Raw genomic sequence first — 24727 nt, forward strand, 5'->3', positions numbered from 1 at the left:
TGTATGTGTTGTCGTTAGCGTAAGTTTGTTTAAGTTAGATTAAGCAGTGTGTAAGTCTAGGGACCGATGGCCTAAGCAGTTTGGTCCCATAGGAACTTACCACAAAATTCCAAATTATGGTTCAAATGGCTCTAAGCACTATGGGACTTAACATCTGAGGTCATGAGTCCCCAAGACTTAGTAACTACTTAAACCTGACTAACCTAAGGACATCATACACATCCATGTCCGAGGCAGGATTCGAACCTGCGACTGTAGCAGCAGCGCGGTTTGTGAGGTGCGGAACCCATGTATCACGTTTGCGATGTTACCTCTGTTGGTTGGTTACCTCTAGTTGGTTGGTTGATTTGGAGGCGTGGACCAAACACAATCTATCCCATCGGATTAGGGAAGGAAATAGGCCGTGCCTTTTCATAGGAGCCATTCTGGCATTTGCCAGAAGCGATTTAGGGAAACCAAGGATAACCTAAATCAGGATGGCCGGACGTGGGTTTGAACCGACATTCTCCCGAATCCGAGTCGAGTGTTCAAACCACTGCGCCACTGCGCTTACTGACACCGATGGAGCGGGGTCCTCATTACCCCTGAAGTGTACGGCCGAGAATTTTCATGAAGAAGGAGATGCACGACACGTAGATTATGTAGGGTTGCATGAAATCATGCATAACCCCGCAGCAAGCACCCATACTTGGCGGGAGACTATTGTTCTAGGCATCTTTACATGGCCACTGTGTGGTTAGAAGGGATAAAGCGACGCGATGCAATCGATAGGCGTACTGGAGACACTGTCAAACATACTGTGCAAAGCTTCATCGGATTTTCCATTCCATGACCTACTGGACTTTACTTTCCAAACAGCCCTCATACTGAATGCATATGAGCCCAGGGGTACCGATCTGACTAGTGGTTCTCCCAACTGATGCAGATCTTCCATCTACAGGCTTATGTATAAATCTCAATCCAAAGAAACGAGATAATCCCATAGCACTCATTCCAGTGTGCGGTGCAACCTCTAACAGATCGATTGCACGTCAGGCAAATATGGTGTCAGTCAAGCATTCGTACCTCTACGGGAAATCCAGGACTTGCTGCATCCTGCGATAGACATCCTGCTTATCAGAGGACCTTGTGTCTACAACATGACATCTGAATGCGGTGAAAATTATGTAAGGCAGGCAACCTGCACTGTAGACGAAAGCCGCACTGAAAACGGAACATAAAATGTGGAAATTGTGAAACATCATCTACAGCGAAACACTTCCTTTGGGAAGGAGATTGGATCAACCCTGCGAATACGAAGATCCTCTCCCACCCATCATCTTAGTAGAGCTCTGTAATAATGAAAGTCGTAGAAACTCGAATGTGTTTCAACAGAGACGATGCTCACAGTCTGAATGGTGCTGGAGGCGAACACTTGATACAGAGTTCCTTCAAAGAAATAAAAGCAAAGATACCTAATTCTTAAAAGAATGGTTGAAATGGCTCTGAGCACTATGGGACTTAACTTCTGAGGTCATCAGTCCCCTAGAACTTAGAACTACTTAAACCTAACTAACCTAAGGACATCACAAACATCCATGCCCGAGGCAGGATTCGAACCTGCGACCGCAGCGGTCGCGCGGTTCCAGACTGTAGCGCCTAGAATCGCTCGGCCACCTAATTCTTAACGGGATAGTTGATACTGGGGGTTATCGCTGTTCCTCTTCCGCCCCTACTCTTAGCCCTGCAGTGGAAAGGGGGAGGAGGGACGGGGGTTTACTGTCTCATTGCCGATTTCCCCGAGTTTGGAGCACATGAATCCCTCGCTTCTCAAATGACGTCACTCAGCCTGCAAAAGCTAGAACATTAAGCGACGTCACCCGACAAATGACAAACCCGTAATCCACTATAAAGGAGGAATAGCTTGTTTCTAGCAGTTAGTCATCCCCTGAAGAAAGAGATGGTAATTGCCTTGATTCAGTCTTAATGCAGTCCGAATACCGAGAATATTGTATACAAAGATTTTCGGACCCATTACAGCAAGAAACACACCTTCGCTACCAGTCCATCACGTGTCTCACATAGACTACCAAAGATATTTGCACACACGCATCTTTGAGTTGTCAATCACAACAAATTTATGCAACGTATGCTCAGAACAGATCTTCACTATGAAACTTCCTGGCAGATTAAAACTGTGTGCCGGACCGAGACTCGAACTCGGGACCTTTGCCTTTCGCGGGCAAGTGCTCTACCAACTGAGCTACCCAAGCACGACTCACGCCCCGCCCTCACAGCTTTACTTCCGCCAGTATCTCGCCTCCTACCTTCCAAGCTTTACAGAAGCTCTCCTGCGAACCTTGCAGAACTAGCACTCCTGAAAGAAAGAATATTGCGGAGACATGGCTTAGCCACAGCCTGGGGGATGTTTCCAGAATGAAATTTTCACTCTGCAGCGGAGTGTGCGCCGATATGAAAAACAGTTTCAATCTGCCAGGAAGTTTCATATCAGCGCACACTCCGCTGCAGAGTGAAAATCTCATTCTAGATCTTCACTATGTCCGCTATGGGCCCGTGAAAGAGGCAAATAATTACAATACATTCTTCGTGTGCGTAAATCAGCCTGATTTCAAAGCATCACTATATCTGAACTGTCGTTTACCTGGTTCAATACCGTTGGCATTGTCTGAAAATTCTTATACGTTTCAGTCAGCTAGTGACGGACGGCTTACATCGGCTGTCTCTAATACTTTACGAGGAGATGGCGCGGTATAGGACCCTAATGATGTAATCAAATCAAAACGGGACAAATGGGAAAAAAACAAGTGAACTCTTTATTATTTCAAAAGTAATCACCATAACTGTTAATACATTTATCCCACTGTGAGACAAGGCAGTCAGTGCCTTCATGGAAAAATGTTTGTTGTTGCTTACGGAACTGTGATTGTACTCAGGAGTACACCATTTCGTCCGCAGCTAATCTACGGTCACACGTGTAGTATTTCAGGGCTCCAGAAACATGGAAATTGCATGGGATGGGACAGGGACCTTATGGAGGATATTTCAGGGCTCCCTAGAGAAACTTTTGCAGCGTTGTCGAAAAAATCGTGGCAACACTTGGGCAGACATTATCCTACAACAGAATGATAGCGTCCGTCAACTTTCCTGGGAGTCAGGACTTCATGACGCCCTAAAATTTTTGCAAAGTGTTCACATATCGCTGTGAGTTAATTGTGTCGCCGTGTTCCAGAAAGTCAATGAGCAGGGATTTTAATACTGTTACTTGAAATTTGTGTCAAAATGGTGTGATCTTTTAATTGTAATCCAACGTACCATTAGTCATGAATGTAATAGTTCTGGGTTTGAAATACCCCGGAAAGGATTAAAAAGCAATCTGTGTACCCGAAGCTGCCGCGGGTGGAAAATTACGCGAATTCTGGAATAAATCAACAGTATATGTGAAGAAATCCACGTTTTGTAATTCACCCACTTCACTGCACGTATCACTACGCCAAATTCGAAAAGAATGCGTAACGGTTCATTTACCGTCCACCTATGCATGGATTGTTGCAGCGTTGTTTTCATTCAAATGCAGAAAACGAGTTATCGCACGACACTACACTTTATCAACAGGCTGCGTCAATTTGATATGTGTCCTCTAGCGCCGTGTTGAGGTACTGTGACGGGGATTTAGAAGTGTATCAGGACTGCAGACAAGTACCTGCAAACAAGCACAACAAAAGTTCGTAACTTTAGTTTTTCAATATGGTAATTAAGACTTTACGACTGCGTCTCCTACAGACTACACACATGAGATTATAACAAATTTATCTTGCGGTCAGAAGTGAACAGCTTTATCATTAGTCATCGTGACTGCCACCCACGTTGACACTGCAGTGTCACGAAATTGCCGGTGACACTCGTTACCTGAAGTCGCTGACCCAATATATATGTGTTTGTTTTTATAATGACACCACAGAAACTGCATTTTTCCCTTTTCACTTAAGGGAAGAATGTGAACTAAGGCCACACATAAACAGTCTGTTAGAACATTTATTTGTACCGATTTATGTGATGGATGTTAACATTGTGAAAAGCGTTATTTTTGGCGTAACATGTACACATGTCGGAAGATTTTAAAGTCTGACATGTGCTGAAGGAAAGTCTATTGCAGTATCACTTGAAAATGGCCCAAAGGCCGAAGATGCAATTGTGAAATAAATAACTCCCACAGTCAACGTCGAATATGACGTCCTTTAAAAAAAAGATGTAGAATGTTAATAACGTTTGTTTTATATAAAAAGCTCTTAGAGTTTTCACATACACAAATCGGCGGCATTAATTTTCAGCACGACCTGGTAAAAGTAGTATCAAAAAGGTAATCACTTGGAGGTCTAGCCATTTTGAGCAAAAAAAGATACACTAGTGTGGTTTATATTTGAGCTTCAAAATGGCTTCCTTCAAATTACGTGAAACTTTCAGTACTTTCGGAGAACAAACGAAATAAAGGAAATGAAAGCAAATGAGGTATCAAAAAGTTCATACCTTCAACGCTTTGCAATTCTTCATACAAAAAACTGAATTAGCATGTAACTTGTTTTTTAAAATAGCTTCCTTCGAATAGAGCACTACCTTTAGGATTTCCTGAGAACAGCAGACATTAGGAAGACAAGCAAAATGTCAAAAATTTTGTCTTTTCGTTATTTTCTTTCTGAAGAACACTTGAAAAAAATTTAAAAAAGACGGTCAACTTTTGTGAAATAATTTGTCTAAAAGTAAATTATAATAGGGATAAAGAAACATTTTTGGCACCTTTGAATGATGCTCGAAATCATTTACACCCAAATGAGCTGAAATTTGGGAATTTGAAGTTCAATTTTTAGCTTGGAATCTCAGAATGCTAATCAGTACAATAGGATATTTGTATGCTTGTTTTTGGGAACCATGCAGTCTGCTGGTGTGTTGCCTTGACACATTTTTTTATCATCTACGCCTTTGGTGCTCCTTAAAATTCTAAGTTAAGCATTGAACTTTAAACTCTCAATTCTGCACTTCATGTGCTGCATACGATTTCGAGCACCATTCAAAAATACGCCAACCGTTCCTCTAATATATTTTATTTCTTACTGTTAGACAAACCATATCACAAAAAATTTGTCCGTTTTTTCAGTTTTTTATTTAAGCCATACACAGAACTCCTGTGCCGCTCAGCTTCGATTTAAGGATTATTGTAGACGACAGATCTGTTAGAATTGTAGGATGTAAGGTCCGCCAGTTATGCAAACCACCGTTTTTTCCAAGTTCACAAACATGTTTCAGCACCACTGTGCCATCATCAGTGGGTTTCCGTTTTATTTAATCTTTACTCTTGGTGTGCATGATTTTTCAGGACTACTTGCGTATTATTTATTTCGTCGCTTGTAATGTTTTCGTGTGGCAAGCCCTTTTATTCTCAGCATCATGGTGAGGTGTTGTGATGCACACGTATATATAACACGTGTTATGTTTGGGAACTTGGAAAAACGGTGTTTTGCATTACTGGCGGACCTTACATCCTATAATTTTAACTGCAAACACGGTAAACACAAGGAGCTGTAAAGTTGGAAATTTGTGGTAAAGTCTTATGGGACCAAACTGCTGAGGTCATCGGCCCCTAAGCTTACACACTACTTAATCTCACTTAAACTAACTTGCGCTAAGGACAACACACGGCGCCTCAGACCGTGCGGCTACACCGCGCGGCTCAAGGAGCTGTAAGTCCAAATGATGGACATATTAGAAGTTTATCACAGTCTTCATCCCTCCTCTGCAGATCCTGGTATCTTTTCCTTCTCACTCTGTAGAAAGTAGAACCTGGAAACGAAAGGACAGTAGTATTCCATTGCAAGTAAACCTCTTCCGTCTATCCAGAAATAGATAACATATTTACTAGCGTAGCTCTCCAGTGCCCGATACTAATTCACAGTTTCGCTTGTCGTTCTCTTCAGATCTCATCTCTGTGTCCTTCTCTGCCCAAGGCCTACGCCTCACACACACTCACACGCCAACTTTTTTTTTTTCTTTTCCCCGACAGGTCATTCTCGTCGAGAAGCGTCACGTGACCTGCACGCACTGCTGCCTCCACCACCGCGAGTCACTCATTCAGGTGCGCCAACATTCCCCCAGGGAAATTACCTGCGGCTCACCTGTCACAGAGCAGCAGATTTGCGTGCGATGCCCGCAGTGTGCCGCCGTGGAGAATGCGCACCAGCGATTGGCCGCGTGCGGCTGAAAGAGGCTGTGATTGGCCGCGGAGACTCAATAGCTCGTCAGGCGGCTGTGGAATTACTCTCGCTCTCACCGGCAGCCAGCTCGACGTGCTATGACTAAAGTATTCAGCAGGAGTGAAGTACCACTTCGTACATTTTACGTACATACGTTTCGCTTGTCTTTCTATATTCAAACACTAGAGAAATATCAAATCAGTTACACTAAGAATTGGCCACTTGTGCACATACTCGTTAAAAGTACCAAGTGTCTTGCGCAAGACTCAGTATTTCATGTCGAATTAGGACGTTTAAAAAGCATTTATTTCCCTTTTGCCATATTTTAGTGGATTGACCTCACAAGGACATGCGGATGGATTCCATTTTAAAACGTCTAGAGGAAGCAGAAGTTGGAGAAGCACTAGGAATCGTCCCAGCTCTAGAGCAGCATATCAGTCGCGATACTTCGAGTGAGTAGCCTTTGGCTTCAGTTAACATTATCACAGTTCAATACTAACCTGATTACTTATGGGAATGTTTGATGAGTAAACTAAGACGCGTCACATTTTTACGAGGAACGTAGTTTTTCACTGCCACATCCATATTTGCCACCTCGTCTCTTTATTTTTTGTTTGCTTAATGATTTACAAGATGTGACAAATGCAGACGTTATAACGGTCTCCGATTTCTCTGTGTCTTTCATTGGTGCACGCCGTTGAACACCATGTAATTAATTGAGTGCTGCTGCATAAAAATTAAGACATCAGCTAAATCAGTAACTTCAAAGAAGGGCCTAATCAGTCATGTGTGGTTTGTTAGATCTGCGTATAAGATACTGAACTTGTAAAGAATTCTCTGGAATACAGAAAACATGATTTAAGTGGGACTCATAGGACCTACCGACGCTACCCTATCTAAGGCTTAATCCCCAATAAAACTCGACGCAGTGAAGTGTCGCCTTCACTACAGAGTGTGATGGAGGAAATTCCATAACGCTGCCGGGCTCACATTATTAATAATCTTGCGATAATGAATGCCGTACCGATTCTGCTACGGCGACTGCCGCAACAGGAAGTGAATTCATTTGCTACTTCATAACAGGCAACTGGCACAATACATGTAAGACATTTACACACAAACAAATAGAAAAAATGTAACTGATTTTAAAGGTCGATCTAGTAGATTTATTCAAAATTAAAAACAAGAAGAATGATAAAGAGCACTGTAAAATGACGAAATTTTTAAGTTAACCGCTTCTCTTGAACAGGCTCGTGGATGGTTATGTGTGATCATGACCGCTCAACTTCGAAGGTCACTTGAAGTGCATTTAATGAGGTCAACACAGCCTAACATTTTCAGTGTCTTATAACGCACATTTACGATTGTGCACCTTGTATGCCATTTTAAAAAGGCTCTGTAGCCACGATTTCCCATTACTGTGATGTAAAGTAACCTCATTACCGGCATCACAATTAGTACACTGATGGAGGGAAAACGTTCTCATCCAGAATATGTACAGGTTATTTAATTTTACAGTCCGGTTACCGTTCGGCTTGTTTCAGATATTGACGACTGGTTCCCTCCCAAACGAGCAGGTAAACACGTATTTCCTTCTCAAATATAATCAAGCTACTGTTTTTATTTCCAGAATAGCAATCATAAATGAAAAAAATGAGCGGTATAAATACTTCATAAGCTCGGAAAACCGTTAATTTATGGATTTATTTTCTAAAGAGTGGCAGTGTATTGTCTGCAGACAAAAAATGGGACTTAACATCTGAGGTCATCACTCCCGTAGAACTTAGAACTATTTAAACATAACTAACCTAAGGACATCACACACATCCATGCCCGAGGCAGGATTCGAACCTGCGACCGTAGCGGTCGCACGGTTCCAGACTGTAGCGCCTAGAACCGCTCGGCCACACCGTCGGCAAACAGAGTTGAAGAATAAAAGGGTTTTATAGAAGTTAAATACAACTTTCGACTGCCCATATACTATATTCAAGGCCTAGTATAACATCCAACATGAACTAAGGTGTGTAGTGTTTTGTCTTTTACTATCGGACGAAGACTTAAAATCAGTGGAAGGCAGGCTAATGGACGACATAGAAACATTAGAATGATTCTGAGTGTATGAACCACATACAAGACGCTATGCCGAGCAAGAGTACTGCTCCAACATTAGGAGTCCTCAAGAGATAGGCATGACTTAAGACATTGAGGAAAATCTAGGACAAGCTGTAACAACTTCATATAAACTCCTCTCGGACAGGCCTTGAAGGCCCAACGTTACCGTCCGGCCGCCGTGTCATCCTCAGAAGACTGGCATCACTGGATGCGGATATGGAGGGGCATGTGGGACTTAACATCTGAGGTCATCACTCCCATAGAACCTAGAACTATTTAAACCTAACTAACCTAAGGACATCACACACATCCATGCCCGAGGCAGGATTCGAACCTGCGACCGTAGCGGTCGCGCGGTTCCAGACTGAAGGGCCTATAACACCTCGGCCGGCGTGATGAAGGGAACGTGTCATTCTGACTTGGTGTTCTATATATATATATCATATTGTCGCACTTCAAACGTTCTCCAATGAAATACGCTCGTAACATTAAGTATCTCAACATGACTCGGTGTCTGAAGAGCGTTTATCCTTGATAAGTTAGTTCCAATTGAGGAACAGTATCGTAAAATCTCCCTCACCAGGTAAATATTGCGCATAACTGCATGAAATTACAAAATTTCCTAGAACTGCACATTGGGCATTAGACGCGCTTTTCATAATTCATATTTCATGTTAATTTACATTGTCTATTACCGAGATGCACCCGAGCGCGAGGTTTGTCATTGCTTCCATTTCTCCACTCAGAAAATTAATTACAAATCAGAGGCCAACACTATCAAATAGAGAAAACAAGATACCAGCATACACCAGATACCGGTTGTAAATACACAGTTACACAGGAAACATGGAAGATTGCAGGGAAGTACGTTGGTATTGTCCCCGCAGCTTTGCCCTTGTTGTTGAGCCAGTGAGTCAACTGGAGACAACGAGTTGGTTGTTCTTGTGGTGTCTTAGTAACAATGAACCCCATTTTAATGAAGTCGCGAAAACTAATTTAAATGTATACACATCATCTACTTTATATGGTTTATGTTTTAAAATTTTGTAAGACATCCGAAATACTTCCACTGTTTGTAACTGATATTTAGTTTCGATTCGGGTTTTCGCTGACAGTATGATCCCACATATATTGTGTTCATCCCTTGTCAAATATTTTAGATATACTTATTTAATGGCCTTGATATCTGTCTGGGATCCAGTACGTATTTAACAGGTAAGTATTTCAGAATTTCACTTGTATAACACCCAGTTTGCACTTACTACTCCTATAAATGTAAAAGCTTCAATTATGGGACCAACTTATGTTATCAATACGTGTACGACATTTTCTGCAACATTTCTTAAACACATAGTTCTATATTTGGAGGGAAATAAATCGCCTATTGTTATCAGGTACACATAATTTCATAGTGATATAGCACGAGCAAGCTTTGCAGCTTTGCACTGAGACGGGCAGTTTGAACAAAAACGAACAGCTATACCTCCGATGGAGTTATCCTTACATACGAAGGTAATCCCAAAAGTAAGGTCTCTTACTTTTTTATAAGTACTTCGTGTGGCAGTTGTTCACACTGTTATGAAGAGTGCTTCACGCACTGTGTGTAAACATGCGCACGCCGCGCTGAGGCGCTCAGTCTTGGCTTGGCAGCCGTTGAGAATGGAGTTCCCCTTGTGGATGTTACCGCCAAGTGCGAATTGCGCGCAGTTATTCGGTTTTTGAACGCGAAGGGCACTGCGTCGATTGAAGTACCTCACCAATTGACGGAAGTGTATGGTGAGTCGTGCATGGATGTCAAAAACGTTCGTAAGTGGTGTAAAGAGTTTGCAGCTGGTCGGACCGAAATTCACGACGAACAAAGTCAATTTCTGAGGAGACAGTGTTGAAGGTTGAGCAGAGCATGCGTGAAGATCGGCGGATCATCCTGGATGATCTCTGCACGTTGGTTCCTGAGGTTTCCCGAAGCACCGCTCACAGAATTTTAACGGAAACACTGAACTACCGGAAGGTGTGCACAAGATGGGTGCCACGCATGCTGACTGAGGACCACATGCGGCAACGAGTTGATGCTTCCCGCGCATTTCTTCACCGCCTTGCAGCCGAACAGGACAACTTTCTGGACTCAATTGCCACGGGTGACGAATCCTGGTCATACCACTTTACTCTTGAGACCAAGCGACAATCACGCTAGTGGCGGCATCCTTCTTCGCAGCATGACGGCGAGCTGGTATGACATGAGCATACAAAAACTGTCACAGTGTCTACAAAAGTGCGTAGACAGAAATGATGATTATGTCGAAAAATAGCTAAATGTTCAAGCTGTAAACTAACGTAAACCATTGTAGAAATAAACAGGTCTATGTTCTTATAAAAAGTAGAAGACCTTACTTTTGGAATTGCGCTTGTAGAAAAGGTACGTTACAGGGTATACCCATGAGCAGGGATATCAGGATTATTATTCATCTAGAAACATTCCTCTACTTGCTCTTATTTTCAAACGCCAGAAACTGTTAAGTCTGTCAATCGACCATTTTAACAGTAACTTATATATCGATGGACGTTAACAGAAACTACGGATTTGTTGATCATGTCTGTGAACCTCGGAATATCATTCGTCAATGTATAAAATGTTGACAGGAGGGACATTTGCGTTATATTTTGATAGCATTCCAAGCTTTCGAAAACTGTTCATTGTCTCGTGCAAGAAAACAACTGGCACAGACATCACGGGAAACCACAGATCTAAATGATCTGGTGGTGCGGACTGTACCTCATACTCCTCCGTAGTGTCGCTGTATCAAGAAGCACCGTCTCCCATTCATTCATGAGTTCTTTCACGGTTCTCTACTACAGCTGTTAATGCAGAGACTGATTCCCAAGTAGTTCTTAATAATAGAATCTTAGTATGTCGGGGTATGGGCCAGGATCATTGATTCCCCCAGCAAGATATTGTGCTTAGTCAAGTAGACTCTTATGGCTGCCCTTATTTTTTCCAGGTTACAGAACAGAAAGAGCCTCTGGTATCGAGGTCAACATTACCATGGAATATTTGAGAAGCCATATTATTGTGGTCGCAACTTGCTTTTCACTTTCTCGAGAGGAAGAACAGAATGGAAGATTGTGTCGAAAGTTTGGAAGTACATAAAAATGTCTATGTCACGATCACCTGGAATGTCTCGTGAAAGAAAGCAGTCGACAAAGACTTATTGGCCGTATCTGCAGGTGTAATACGATTTTCTAACCTGTAGAACCGAAGATATTACCAACTTCCTTTAACATAGATCTGTAGCCTGCAAATTGTCTAGTGCACCTCATGTTCTGCTTATGACTGTAGAAGTTTTTATTATGCTGTTTAGGGATTGGCGCTAGGCTACTCTCATTCATACGTAATTGGTTTCATACCACAGACCAGACATGAGTAATACTTATGTTCCATTTTACAGCAACGGAGGCAGCAGCTGTAACAATTGACATGAGAAAGATAATGGCACGTACTATTTTCATACATTTTTAAATGCATTTATGTTTCAACCAGTACGCGAATAAGAGAAGTGAATGCATTACGTCACCTGTGGTACACATCCACCGAGCGGAGGATTTCTTGGTTGGGAGAAAGTAGCATGTCATCTTGCATGACGAGTAATCGACAGATGAAGAAGTAACTTCTGATGTGTCGTAGTGAAGTTTGTTACTGTTCATGTAGCATGTTAATGAACTGCAGACAATATTAAAAGTAGCCTCAGACATTTTGTAAATGATACAGTTATCTATAATGAAGTACTATCCGGAAAAAGCTGCACAAATATTCAGCCATGTCTTGATAATATTTCCAAGTGCTGCAAAGATTGGTAACTTGCTTTGAATGTTCAGAAACGTTTCTCTTTGTTCTCTAGAAAAAGTAAAGACGTAGTATTCTATGACTACATTATCGATGAGTCACAACTATAATTCATATAAACAGCTGGTTGTAACAAGTTTTAGGAATATGAAATGAAACGATCTTAGGTCATAGGTGAAAATTAGGGAAAGGATTCGTGTAGTCGCAACTTTTTGTACAGATCTAGGAGGGAGTGTCAAGAATATCATACTAAAGTTCCTGACGAGTGGGGTGTGAGCGTGGTTGTGCGAGTGCGAGGGGAGCGTGTTTAAATGTAACTTTTTCACGTTTTTCTCGATTCAATCGATGATAACGGTATCTAAGAAATATGTTTTTCATGCAAAATTAAATTTCTTACAAGAAAAGGTCCTATTCGTTTTTTCTAGGACTGATAATTCCCGCATTGCAGGGAATGGAATACGCCGGTTTTCAAAAACTGTTTTAATTGTATAAAATTAATGTTTAGTGTTAAATGAAATGGGTTAAGAACAAATATAAAATGCGTGTACCACATCTAATGCAATAGAACCGTATTAAATGATAAATTGTGTCTGAGGGTGTAACAATGCGGAAGTTGGGGGTGGGGAGGTAGAAACTTGACGGAAGGTAAGTCGCGGGACTGGAGTCATGCACTTACCTCTTTCGTAATTCTGCAAACTGAAGAGCGAGCAGGCATTTCCCCACTACGCCATAAAAAGCAACTGAATGGCGTTTCATAACTTTACACAGTCCGTTTCACATTTCTTCTTACGAGTCACTAGCAACGTAGACTTCCCTCAGGGTGTCTGTTTCCATGTAATACTACATGGAATACAGCTACGAATTACTAATAATTCGATAGAACGGTCTCAGATTAGTCTAGTCCGTTACTAGTTTTATCTATATATACCAAAAAAGACAATAAAACTGGACCAGTAACAAGTAATCCAGCAGCGACAACACTGCCTTGGCCTGCTGTGACTGCTACCGCCTTGCAGCAACGCTGCTGAGTCGCTTTCGGACTGCTGTTTATTCTTTGTGTTTTACTGTTCCTGTTACTACATATTGATAGAACGGATATCGGACTATACAAATTTCGGAGCACCCTATCGAATGTACAAGTAAAATTCCGATTGAAAAATAATTTTGTTTGTAAAGTGAAACAGACCTACGCTTTCCGTCGACGCTGGGCATCGCATGAAAGACGTGATGAGCAGTATTTGTTGCGACTGACTTCAGCTACACAGTGCAAAAAATAAATTGCAAATAATTGCTGAAACAGAACAGAAAATGCGCCTGAATTCTTAGGAGAGACACACATTGTTTATATTTTCTCTGCTTTCAGAAAATGCTCGAGAGATATAACCTGTCTGTAAACTGAAAAGGAGCAGCGCTGGCGGTGAAGAAAGTCACCTTTCCCGGAAGAACGCGGCACCTGCCGTACAGGATCACTAAAAGTGAATTTCCTCTGTAGCAATGTAGAACAATGTGCAGAGATTTACGTAAAATCTGTTCATGTACTTTCCCTGCGCTACTGTTATTAGAAACTCGGAGCAATATTCAGTGTTATGGAAAACTAACATCCACGCGAGCGTTGGCACACTACATCGCAAGTAACTGGGCGGGCTGCGGAAGGGTCTGAATAAGTTTATGAAATACTTAAAGTTAACTGTTGTGACGCTGTGGAGTAGACGGATTGGTGACTCACCTGTCCGCTCTTCAGATGGCAGGTCTACAAAGGAGAACAATAATACAATAATGCCTCTCTTACGAAGGAGTGAATTGCATGAACACAACTGGCGACCTGCCTTCCCTCAGGAGTTCCGCATCCCCGTGCGCCCCGTGACAACCCCAAAAACACAGATCATCCCTTAAGAGATCCTGCTGCGTTAGTATGTAGTACACACGTTTAATATTTCTTCTTGTATCACTTCATTTAACAATGAAAATTAATTTTATATTATTAAAACAGTTTTAACAATCTACGATTTTTCATCCTTGTAACACGGGAACTATTAGTCATGGAGCAAAAATAAATACGACCTTTTTTTTAGGAAACTAAATCTTGTTTAGTTTTGATTGGAAAACATTCTCGCTAGACACTGTGCTTTCCGAGATCGCCAATAAGAGCACAAAAAAGCGATTATATTAGAACAAATAAGCCCTCGGTCACAAATATTAAGTCAAAATTGACCAGGTTTCGACGCTACTATGAGTGTCGTCTTCAGAATTAGACTAACTGTTCTAAAACATATTAGGTATATAATACATTAATAAAATTAAAGTTTGTACTGACTGGAAAAAGATGGAGTACTTAGAAGTCACAAATTAAAAAAGATCCAAGCAACAACCCTTATTCACAGTACGAGCAGCCATCTCACTTACAACTGTTCATGACGTCGCCTTTCCGTCTTAGATCTTTTATAATATGTGACTTGTAAGTACTACATCTTTTTCCAGTAAGTACAAACTTTAATTTTATTGATGTGTTATATACCTAATATGTTTTAGAAAAGTTAGTCTAATTCTGAAGACGACGCTCATAGTAGCGTTGAAACCTGGTCAATTTTGACTTAATATTTGTGTCCGAGGGCTTATTTGTTCTAATATAATTGTGACACGGTCACTGAACCTTAGCAGCTATGTTCAAAGTTTTACAAAAAAGTGACATTTAAATTCCTCCTCCCCAAACCCCAAGCTCACCCCCCCCCCCCCCCAGGTCAGGACTTTTTGTGCGTTGTTCATGACGCTCCCCCCCCCCCCCCCACCCTTATACAAAAATTAGTGACTACACTAATTCCTTCCCCAGTTGACGTTTTTTGGTCTTAGTTGACTCAGAGCATGCGGCAGACTTCGGTTGATTGATAGAATACTAGGGAAATGTAATCAGTATATAATGGAAACTGTTTATGAAACACTGATGCGATCCATCTTAGAATACTTCTCAAATGTTCAGGGTCCGTACCAAATAGAAATAGCAGGGGATAATGGATGCCGGCCGGAGTGGCCGTGCTGTTCTAGGCGCTACAGTCTGGAACCGCGAGACCGTTACGGGCGCGGGTTCGAATCCTGCCTCGTGATGACTGGGTGTTGTGTGATGTCCTTAGGTTAGTTAGGTTTAAGTAGTTCTAAGTTCTAGGGGACTGATGACCTCAGAAGTTGAGTCTCATAGTGCTCAGAGCCATTTGAACTATTTGATAATGAATGGATACAAAGGAGGACAGTGTGGATGGTCATAGTTTTCTTCGATCCATGGGAGAGTGTCACGAAGATGCTGAAATAACTGGACTAGCAAATGCTTGAAGCTAGATCCAAACTATTCCGTGGAAGCCTGCTGAGTAAATTTCAGGAAACAATTTCCGGTGATGGTTGCAGGAATATACCACATCCCCTACTCATCGCTTCAATAGGGATTGGGAAGGTAAGGTTAGATTAATTGCAGCGCACACAAAGACTGGAAGCAATCTCTCTTCGTGTGATCCATGGGTCAATGAAATGGGAAGAAGCCCTAATAACTGGTACAATGGGACGTACTTGCTGGCATGAATTTCCCAGTGGCTTGCAGTGTAAGGATGTAGAGTAGTTGTAGATCTGTGTTTCAATCTGCACGTGGATAGCAAAACTGAAGACATTATGTTATGTATCTCATTGCTGACAAATGTTACCTTAATTGTTGTAAAGCGTGCCACAACCCACATGGGTACGCGCAATATGATGTCCTTTACACTGTTCTGCAAATCTTACGGATGAAATACATAAAGCAATGTAACGTATTAACTTACTCGGTGCCGGCCGGCATGGCCGAGAGGTTTTAGGTGCTACAGTCTAGAACCGCGCGACCGCTACGGTCGCAGGTTCGAATCCTGCCTTGAGCATTGATGTGCGTGATGTCCTTAAGTTAGTTAGGTTTAAGTAGTTCTAAGTTCTAGGGGACAAATGACCTCCGAAGTTAAGTCCCATAGTGCTCAGAGCCATTTGAACCATTTTTGAACTAATCGGTGGAACTGAATGAAAATGCGGGTGCAAATTTCCAGAGATTTCCCAGCCGTGCACAGAAAGTTGGGATGAGGTCAGCGTGACTTAGCACCAAATGGGGCTGGCCCCTCAACACGAGGCAGTTGAAGCAAAGGGAAAAAACACTGTGTGTCAACGAGCGAGTCCTTACGGTGTACTGTGGCGGTCTTCTTCATTGCAACATGGTCCAGAGACATCCGCTGGATAACGTCATAGGGAAGAATCATCGGTAAATTGGAAGAATGCCCAAGTGTGACGAGTGCAGCTCAGGACTTTGGTATTGCTAACAGCATTCGGAACTTCCCCCACGACAGTCCCTGTTGCCCGAAGGAGATGAGGCAGACAACCACGGTCAACGACAGCAGCAGATGACCGCTACATTGAGTGCGAGGCAAGGAGGGACCTATGTCAAACAGCCAATAAAATTGCAACCATATTTAAGAGGACTGCAAGACACGCAATGTCTCGCTCCACAGTGTCACGTCGACTGCATGGTGGTCCTTTCTTGCCGACGACCAGTATGTTGTGTTTCGTTGACACATGCACGTCGGCTGCACAGTTTGCGACGGTACTAAGAGGATAGGGACTGGACCAATGAGGAGTGGGATCGCGTACTCTTCTCTGATGAGAGCAGATTCAGTCTCAGTAGTTACTCTACACGTATTTTCATGGCGCGACGTCGATACACTTAATTCGCCCAGGAACATTGTCGAACATAATCGTTTTGATGGCTAGGTGTTACAGAGTGTATGGTCGCACTGACCTATAAATCTCTGCACACGGTACGCTCACCACTCAGCTTATTGTCACACAAAGCTCTTTCCCCATGTGCCTCTTTTCACGGATGCATTCGGACCTGGCCTCATTTTTATGGATGACAGTGCGCGACGCATCGAACAGTTCAGGTGGAGGAGTTCGTGGAACGAGAGAATATTCGGTGAACGGACTGGCCTCCTCATTCCCCCTGACTCAAATCCCACCGATCAAGCGTGGGATCTATTGGGGAGACGTCGACATCACCAACAACCATCCAACACTTATCGTCCGCTCTGTTGGTAGAGCGAAATGTCCTGCCACAAGAATCTTTATCAACCTTGTAGCGAGCATGGGAGTGCGTTGAGGAGTATGCATTGCCGGCACCCTATTAAGAACCACGTCCCGCCTTTTGTAATGTCGAGAGGACCTAATGTCCAGAGGACCATGATAAATCACGGCGATCCCAGTGTAATTATGCTCTTTGTATGATAGCGTGATTTTTGTTCGTCTCGTTGCGTATCGAAAAGTAGCCTCTTGCACTACAATGCTGCAAAAAAATGGTTCAAATGGCTCTGAGCACTATGGGACTTAACATCTATGGTCATCAGTCCCCTAGAATTTAGAACTACTTAAACCTAACTAACCTAAGGACATCACACAACACCCAGTCATCACGAGGCAGAGAAAATCCCTGACCCCGCCGGGAATCGAACCCGGGAACCCGGGCGCGGGAAGCGAGAACGCTACCGCACGACCACGAGCTGCGGACTATAATGCTGCAGTTCTTTCTATGTATGGTCCAAGTTTTACCGAGCTTTTTTACTTGGAAGTGAGATCATCCATACGTTTTTCATATCAGTACATTATCTGTTCAAAACCACGGTTGCGGGTGTAAACTTAAAACAAGAAAAAGTATTCTCTTCATCTGCTCTACACTGCTTACCTCACATTTGTTCTAATCTGTCGTTGCCAGTGCACAAAACGGATTTCTGTGTCGTGTTCCATCGTTCGGCTCGGGGGATCGTCGGTATAGGCTTGTCCGGCGTGCGCCCAATCACGCCTACCCGGCTCGCAGTTACTCGATACGTGAGGTGGGCCTGAGCTCTGGGGGCCGTGCTGTCGGCCGACGCGCAGTGCGGCGCCGGATCACTGACAGGCCGCTGCTCGGATTTGAGGCCACGGCGGCTGCTGCCGCCGTCTTGCTTGTGTCTGGAGTAATAACAGAGCGCGCCAGCACGCCGCGCTCTCAATACTGCCGGCACAAAAGGTGCCCCCAGCTGGCACAACAGCAGCGGCTGTAGCGGCGGCAGCGGCCAGTCCGCCGGAGGGCTGCTTCCGTCACCTTTACTCGCCAAACACCGGCTGTGCGGCATCCAGTGTTAGTTCCGAACGCACTAATAAATCAGCCTGGTTGCCTTGCTGTGAAACAGGACCACGTGATATTAATACAGTATGAGACAGTAAGAAAAGTTAGGTGCAGGAGGAGATTAGAAAAAAGAAATTGTGGTAGCGTTTATACTTTTACATATATTTCCAAAATTCACCTGGAGGATAAAGTCAAGTGAAAACTAAGTCCTCAAAATGGCAAGAAATGTCGCTAATTATAAGTTGCGTTTAACACGTCAGTTGTTCTTGTGCGTGATCTGTTTTTTATTATTATTTTTAAAACCGCATATATGACACATTAAAAGAGTTTGTGTTTGGGGGGAGGGCCAAGGGCAAGTGATAAATAAATAAATAAATAAACTTGTGGTCAGGGGAGACAGTAAAACCTCTCTCACTCCCTCTCCCTCCAGAGAGGAATCTTTGAGCCGGCCGATGTGGCGGAGAGGTTCTAGGCGCTTCGGTCCGGAACCGCGCTGCTGCTACGGTCGCAGGTTCGATTCCTGCCTCTGGCATGGATGTGTGTGATGCCTTAGGTTAGTTAGGTTTAAGTAGTTCTAAGTCTAGGGGACTGATGGCCTCAGTTTTTAAGTCCCATAGCGCTTATAGCCATTCTGAACGAATCTTTGATCCAAGCCATGTTTGGTATTACGAGAAGGGGACGTGTTAATAGAAAAAAAAAATTGTTTTCGTTGTCTTGGCAGATGTTGGTAGTTGTATCTTGTAAGTGTACTGCCATATCGCTGGCTTATTTGTGGAGTACCTTTGCGGGCAGCCGCGTCCAGAGAGTCGATCGCGGGAAACGGGACTGTTACGTTGTGTAGTGTGTAGCTCTGCATATGAGAGGCGTAGTTAGTATGGAAGTTGAAATGTTGCTACAAGTGCTATTACAGTAAAGTGATAAAATAAGTAAATGATTCAGAGGAAAGTGCGTCAAGAAGTAATTTAAAAATGAGCAGTGCTTCTCGTTGCGTCTCATACCGTACTGTATCAATCATCTGCGCCGTGTTCGGTCTCCAAGAATGAACTAATGTGAATCAGTAATACTATTTACCACAAAAGAGAGCATTTAAGTGCCAGTGTCTTGCAGCGAGCGTGAAAACGTGCGTTCGATCATCGCTTTCCTCATCATCAACAATCAACGCGAACGCTCGTACAAGTGAGAACTGAAAGATTAACTTTACGAACAGTGTTAAAAAATCATTACTAGTGTCAAGGAGGATTGGTACCAAATATCTGTATGAGTGAAGAGCGTAAGAACTTTCGTGCGATCATTCGGCTTCTGCATCATCAACAAGCACCCGCGTAGTGTCGGTTACGCGTACGCTCGTCCGAATGATATTGTGGACTGTTGATCATCCATTGATTGGGATAACACTTCTGAATTAGAATGTAAACAGTGCAACCTACGATTTTCCTTTAATCGTCTCAGAATGTAGTTGTTCATACCAGACGTCGAACAGCGTTGTGTTTTAACGTTGAGTGGCTCCCCTAAACCCGCTTGCATAATTCGATAGATAATTTCAGGCAAACCACGCAACAGTGTTGAGCAGAACAGCTGACCGCCGCGGGATTACCAGGTACGTGATGTGGACAAGCGCACGGTCAAGAAAAGCAGAAGTGAAAACAGTTTAAGGGTCCCCCATCCCCATTTGTACTCCCGGGCGTGTTACAAGCTTGATAGGTAGAATTTTTTTAAAAAAGGAAATGTTTATCACAGGATTCTTTTCAATTGCTCACGTCGGTGGACTAGCGGTGTTCACAGTAACATTCAGGCCAGGTAAAGCCGCACGTTGAAAGACTGGGCCGACCTGCTCTCAGCACTGAATCTACATCATCTGCATCAACACTCAGAAAGTGACCTGGCGGTTATGACAACACGGATAAATGTTGTTCCTTGCTAACTTTTCATCGTCCAAGACGAGATTAACATATGTGTGATAAAGTAACGAGAATTTTATCTCTGCTGTTGACACTGATGGATAAATGATGGACGAATGATGTATAGAGCTGAAAATTGTTGCTTTCCCCAATTGTTGCTCAATCAATGACTCGTGTCCCAACACATGCATCAGCACGAATGAATAAATTGTAAGGCAATAGGGCCTTTGTGGTGCGAGGCTGGATTTCTTAAAAGTTGGCTACGTTAAAGTACAGGGGCCAATCAATGCATCTGTCGAATTAAACACATAGCACGTCCAATACACACAGGCAGCACTTTGCAGTGACATAATGTTCACTGCTCGCAGCATTTTAAATTTTAACAGACTGAGTTTATTTCAAAAATAAAGTAGAACATCTCAATTAATAATCGTTCATTACTACAAAAAAATGGTTCAAATGGCTCTGAGCACTATGGGACTTAACATCTATGGTCATCAGTTCCCTAGAACTTAGAACTACTTAAACCTAACTAACCTAAGGTTCAAATGGCTCTGAGCACTATGGGACTCAACTGCTGAGGTCATTAGTTCCCTAGAACTTAGAACTAGTTAAACCTAACTAACCTAAGGACATCACAAACATCCATGCCCGAGGCAGGATTCGAACCTGCGACCGTAGCGGCCTTGCGGTTCCAGACTGCAGCGCCTTTAACCGCACGGCCACTTCGGCCGGCCTAACTAACCTAAGGACATCACACAACACCCAGTCATCACGAGGCAGAGAAAATCACTGACACCACCGGGAATCGAACCCGGGCACCCGGGCGTGGGAAGCGAGAACGCTACCGCACGACCACGAGATGCGGACTTTCATTACTACAGTATTAATCGTCTGTCTGAGAGGTTAAATAAACTGAACAGTAAACTTTCGAAAATTCACGAAAAATAATTACGCTTTCCTTAGCACAAGGCTTAATTTGAAGTTCCACAATTCCGGAACAACGAAATTTCGAATGCAGGCCACTCTTAAAATTTACCGCACAAAAGTTTTAAGGTCTACAATAGACCACCTAAGCCATAATATTCAGAGATATTTCAGACTGTTAACTGTCGACAGAAACGAGTTCACCATGTCCACGGCCAAATGCTTAGGAATATTCGGGAGGTGATGTACTGCTGCACATGCACCCCGTCTCTTCCAGATCTCAATCCCGACTGATGCACGACTGCAAAAAGCCTTGCATGAAAATGGTTACTGCCATTTAAATGCTTATATTGACGTGAGCCAAGTGCACATACTTCTGACTTCCGAAACATACTTAAAACTATAAAAGTAATATTGCATCCATGTAGTATATATGAACGTGCACATACGTTTTCTCAGCTTTTTAGTGCTGTTCTTAGTTTTCCTCTAACTTAGTCTGATCAGAAATTATGGTTTTGTCCATGTAAATATTACTTTGCATTGTTATGTTATCAGTAATTATAAATATTTAAAACTAATTACACTCATACATAGCAAATTCTATGTAATCAGTGATGTTGCCGCTATTTTTAATGTTTCGTATCTTAATTATGAGAAAATACAGGTTTTTATGTATGGAATGTATATTACAGCCTGTAAAAACGAATAATCTTTATAAAAAGCTACTATAATAGATAAATAGTGCTCACTGAGATGTGTCCATAGACAAAGGCGTTATCGAGATATTAACTTTTAAAGATTATAGACATAAATTGTGTGACATGAAACAACTTAAAAGCTACACTCCATATCGATGGCGAGTTTTCACCCACGCACTAGTCTTGATTTTGTCTTTGTAACCATGTCACTGCTGGGCTAAGTTTTTAATGGATTCGGTCTTATTTGATATCTGTTCTGGCTAGTTAAATCGGCTATGGCGGCTACCCTCCTCCTTTCGCGTGAACGGGTGGGTTTTCCCAAGCGGTGTACCCATTCCGCTTTTAAAGTGCCCACGCTTGCCTGTTAGGCGGGCATGCAAGCTGCAGCACGTTATCAGCAGAACGGGCAGGCTGCTTTACCCCCATCCAAGCCAAGCGGTGCCCAGCCGAAGCGGACTACAAGAGTCTTGCTTCTCACTGTGCTACGCTGCGCAGCCGTTTATTCTGTACGTTTTCATTGTAGCGTTATGTGTAGGATTCTGAAGTTATTGAAAATACCTAACACAGGAGGAGGCCCAGTTGAATATATATGGATTTTGGATCATTTTAGGTCAGAAAATGGATTTTGTTTCTCTCTTTTTTGTTTGCTTTTAGGCGTTTTCAGGCTTATTTATTTATTTCTATATGAACAGTTTTTTCTGTAACTTCATCCTCTTTCGAGCAATACTGGTTAATCTCAATGCGAACCATCATCAGTTCGCCTCTAACACATGTTTTATGAAGTAATGAAAACCGTCTCTAAAAGTCGAGATCCTCTGGAAATCTTTTTTCTGTAACCTTAGTACATGCCAACGAAATATGACCCTATCTACAGCAATTTTAATTACTTTTTCCACAATATGTATTGCCGGTTCGCTGGATTCATTCTAAGTGGCCAAAACAGTTCATCCTAAATTCCCCAAATGCATTTTAACAAACATATTATGTTAATCTAAGAAATACATGTCTGAATGAAGGAGCTCTTCTGCCATACTAAGCTTTCTCAGCACTACGTTGCATGCAACCAGAACGTGCTTTTTAATATCCATTGAGCCATATATTTTCCTATTTCAATCAGTATTTGTTCTAAATTTAGAAGGTCTATGTACTGTTGAATGAGCACAAATACTTAGCATACATTTCTACGCATTTGTTAGTCACCCATCTTTTTTCTCTTTTAATATATTTGTAGAATGAGGAAACTGCTAGTCAAATTAACAAACAGGTCGTAAGGTATTTGAGATCCCCGAATGAGTGTTTAGCAACTTTTTACACAGTTTGCATTGTGAGGCACCTACCGATTTATATGAAGGCGCCTCATAAAAACACGATAACTTTTTCCCTGTTTGAGTTGGGATATTTGTTGGCTGGTATATACTCCTCAGTTATTAAATTTTCCTCAGTCTCCTTTACGTTTGGTTTGTTAATTTTGCTGCTCCAACCATTATGATAAATGAGGTGCAGTGAAGCAAGTAGGCAGACATTTACTTGGCTATTCTGTAGCCACCTCGGAGTAACAGCGCAACCTGCTGTCAGATACAGCAGGCTGAACGGGTCCCGTAAAGATTGACAGGCTTGAAGAAATCTAAGTTGGTCTGTTTTAACCATTCTGCTTCAGTACAAATGTACTCTTGTGTCTCCGTTGTATCAGGTTGAACTGCTGTAATGGTTGCGGCGGAGATAGGGGCAGGCTGGCTGGAAGGACAATTTGTACACCTTTGGTTTTCCAGACCACGTGACCGGAGCCTCTGTCTACCTGACGTCAGAATAAAGGCAGAAATGTATTCGCCCAATGGTAAAAGTTCTTGTCTATATAAACTAATAACTGGAGTCTAAAGAATAAAACATTTGCCTAACATAAATATCCACCATGCCAGAGACAAAGACCAACTCAAGCGATAAGGAAAAATTAGGATGGAGAAGGCGCTAAATATATGCGCGCGAGAACTGCGCCTTGCTTGTGTTACGTAACAGCATTTTACATCAAGAAAAATTTCATCTATAAGGCTACTAATAATACAATAAATTACAGGTATAAAATTTCCTTTACAAGGCTAGTAATAATCCAATAAATTATTGGTAATTTGAGGAAATTTTCATCTTTACTTTACTGTCAAATGATGTTACATAATACAACCTAGGCACAGTTCTTACGCCCACATCTTTTCATTTTGTGCTTGTGACGTCAGCATGTATGTCTGAACTATCTTTGTTGGAGATAGTTTGCTGTCAATTCTGATGAGAATAACCATATCACTAAACCGGCCACAGGACCGCAGTCTCTGCCCTGTCTCCCTATATATAACGAATCCTACTTCTGTTATACTATTTTCTGCTGCTGTTGATATTATCCTACATTCATATGATCAGAAATCATTATCTTCTTTCAGCTTCACTTCCCTCACCCCCATCGTATCTAGATTGAGCCTTTGCATTTCTGTTCTCAGATTTTCTAGGTTCCCTACCACTTTCAAACATCTGACATCCCTCGCTCCTACACTTGGAATATTATTATTTCGTACGTTATTCAATCTTTCTTCTCATTTTTACCTCTCCCTTGGCGATCTCCTCTGGAGATCTGAAAGGGAACTAATCCGGAATCTTTAGTCAACGGAGAGATCAACACCCTCTTTTCTATTACAGTACACATGTCCTTTGGATACACATTACGTAACGCAGCTGCGTCTCTTGCTTCCTGCATCCTCTTCCTGTTGATCATTGCTGATCCTGCCGTCTTTTGGTGGCTGTTGCCTATCTTAAGGGCAACAGATTGTTCTGAAACTCTGCCCATTCCTCGGCCTTCATTGGTAAGACTTTTG

The sequence above is a fragment of the Schistocerca cancellata genome, chromosome 6 (genome assembly GCF_023864275.1).
Source record: "Schistocerca cancellata isolate TAMUIC-IGC-003103 chromosome 6, iqSchCanc2.1, whole genome shotgun sequence".
NCBI classification, from domain to species: domain Eukaryota; kingdom Metazoa; phylum Arthropoda; class Insecta; order Orthoptera; family Acrididae; genus Schistocerca; species Schistocerca cancellata.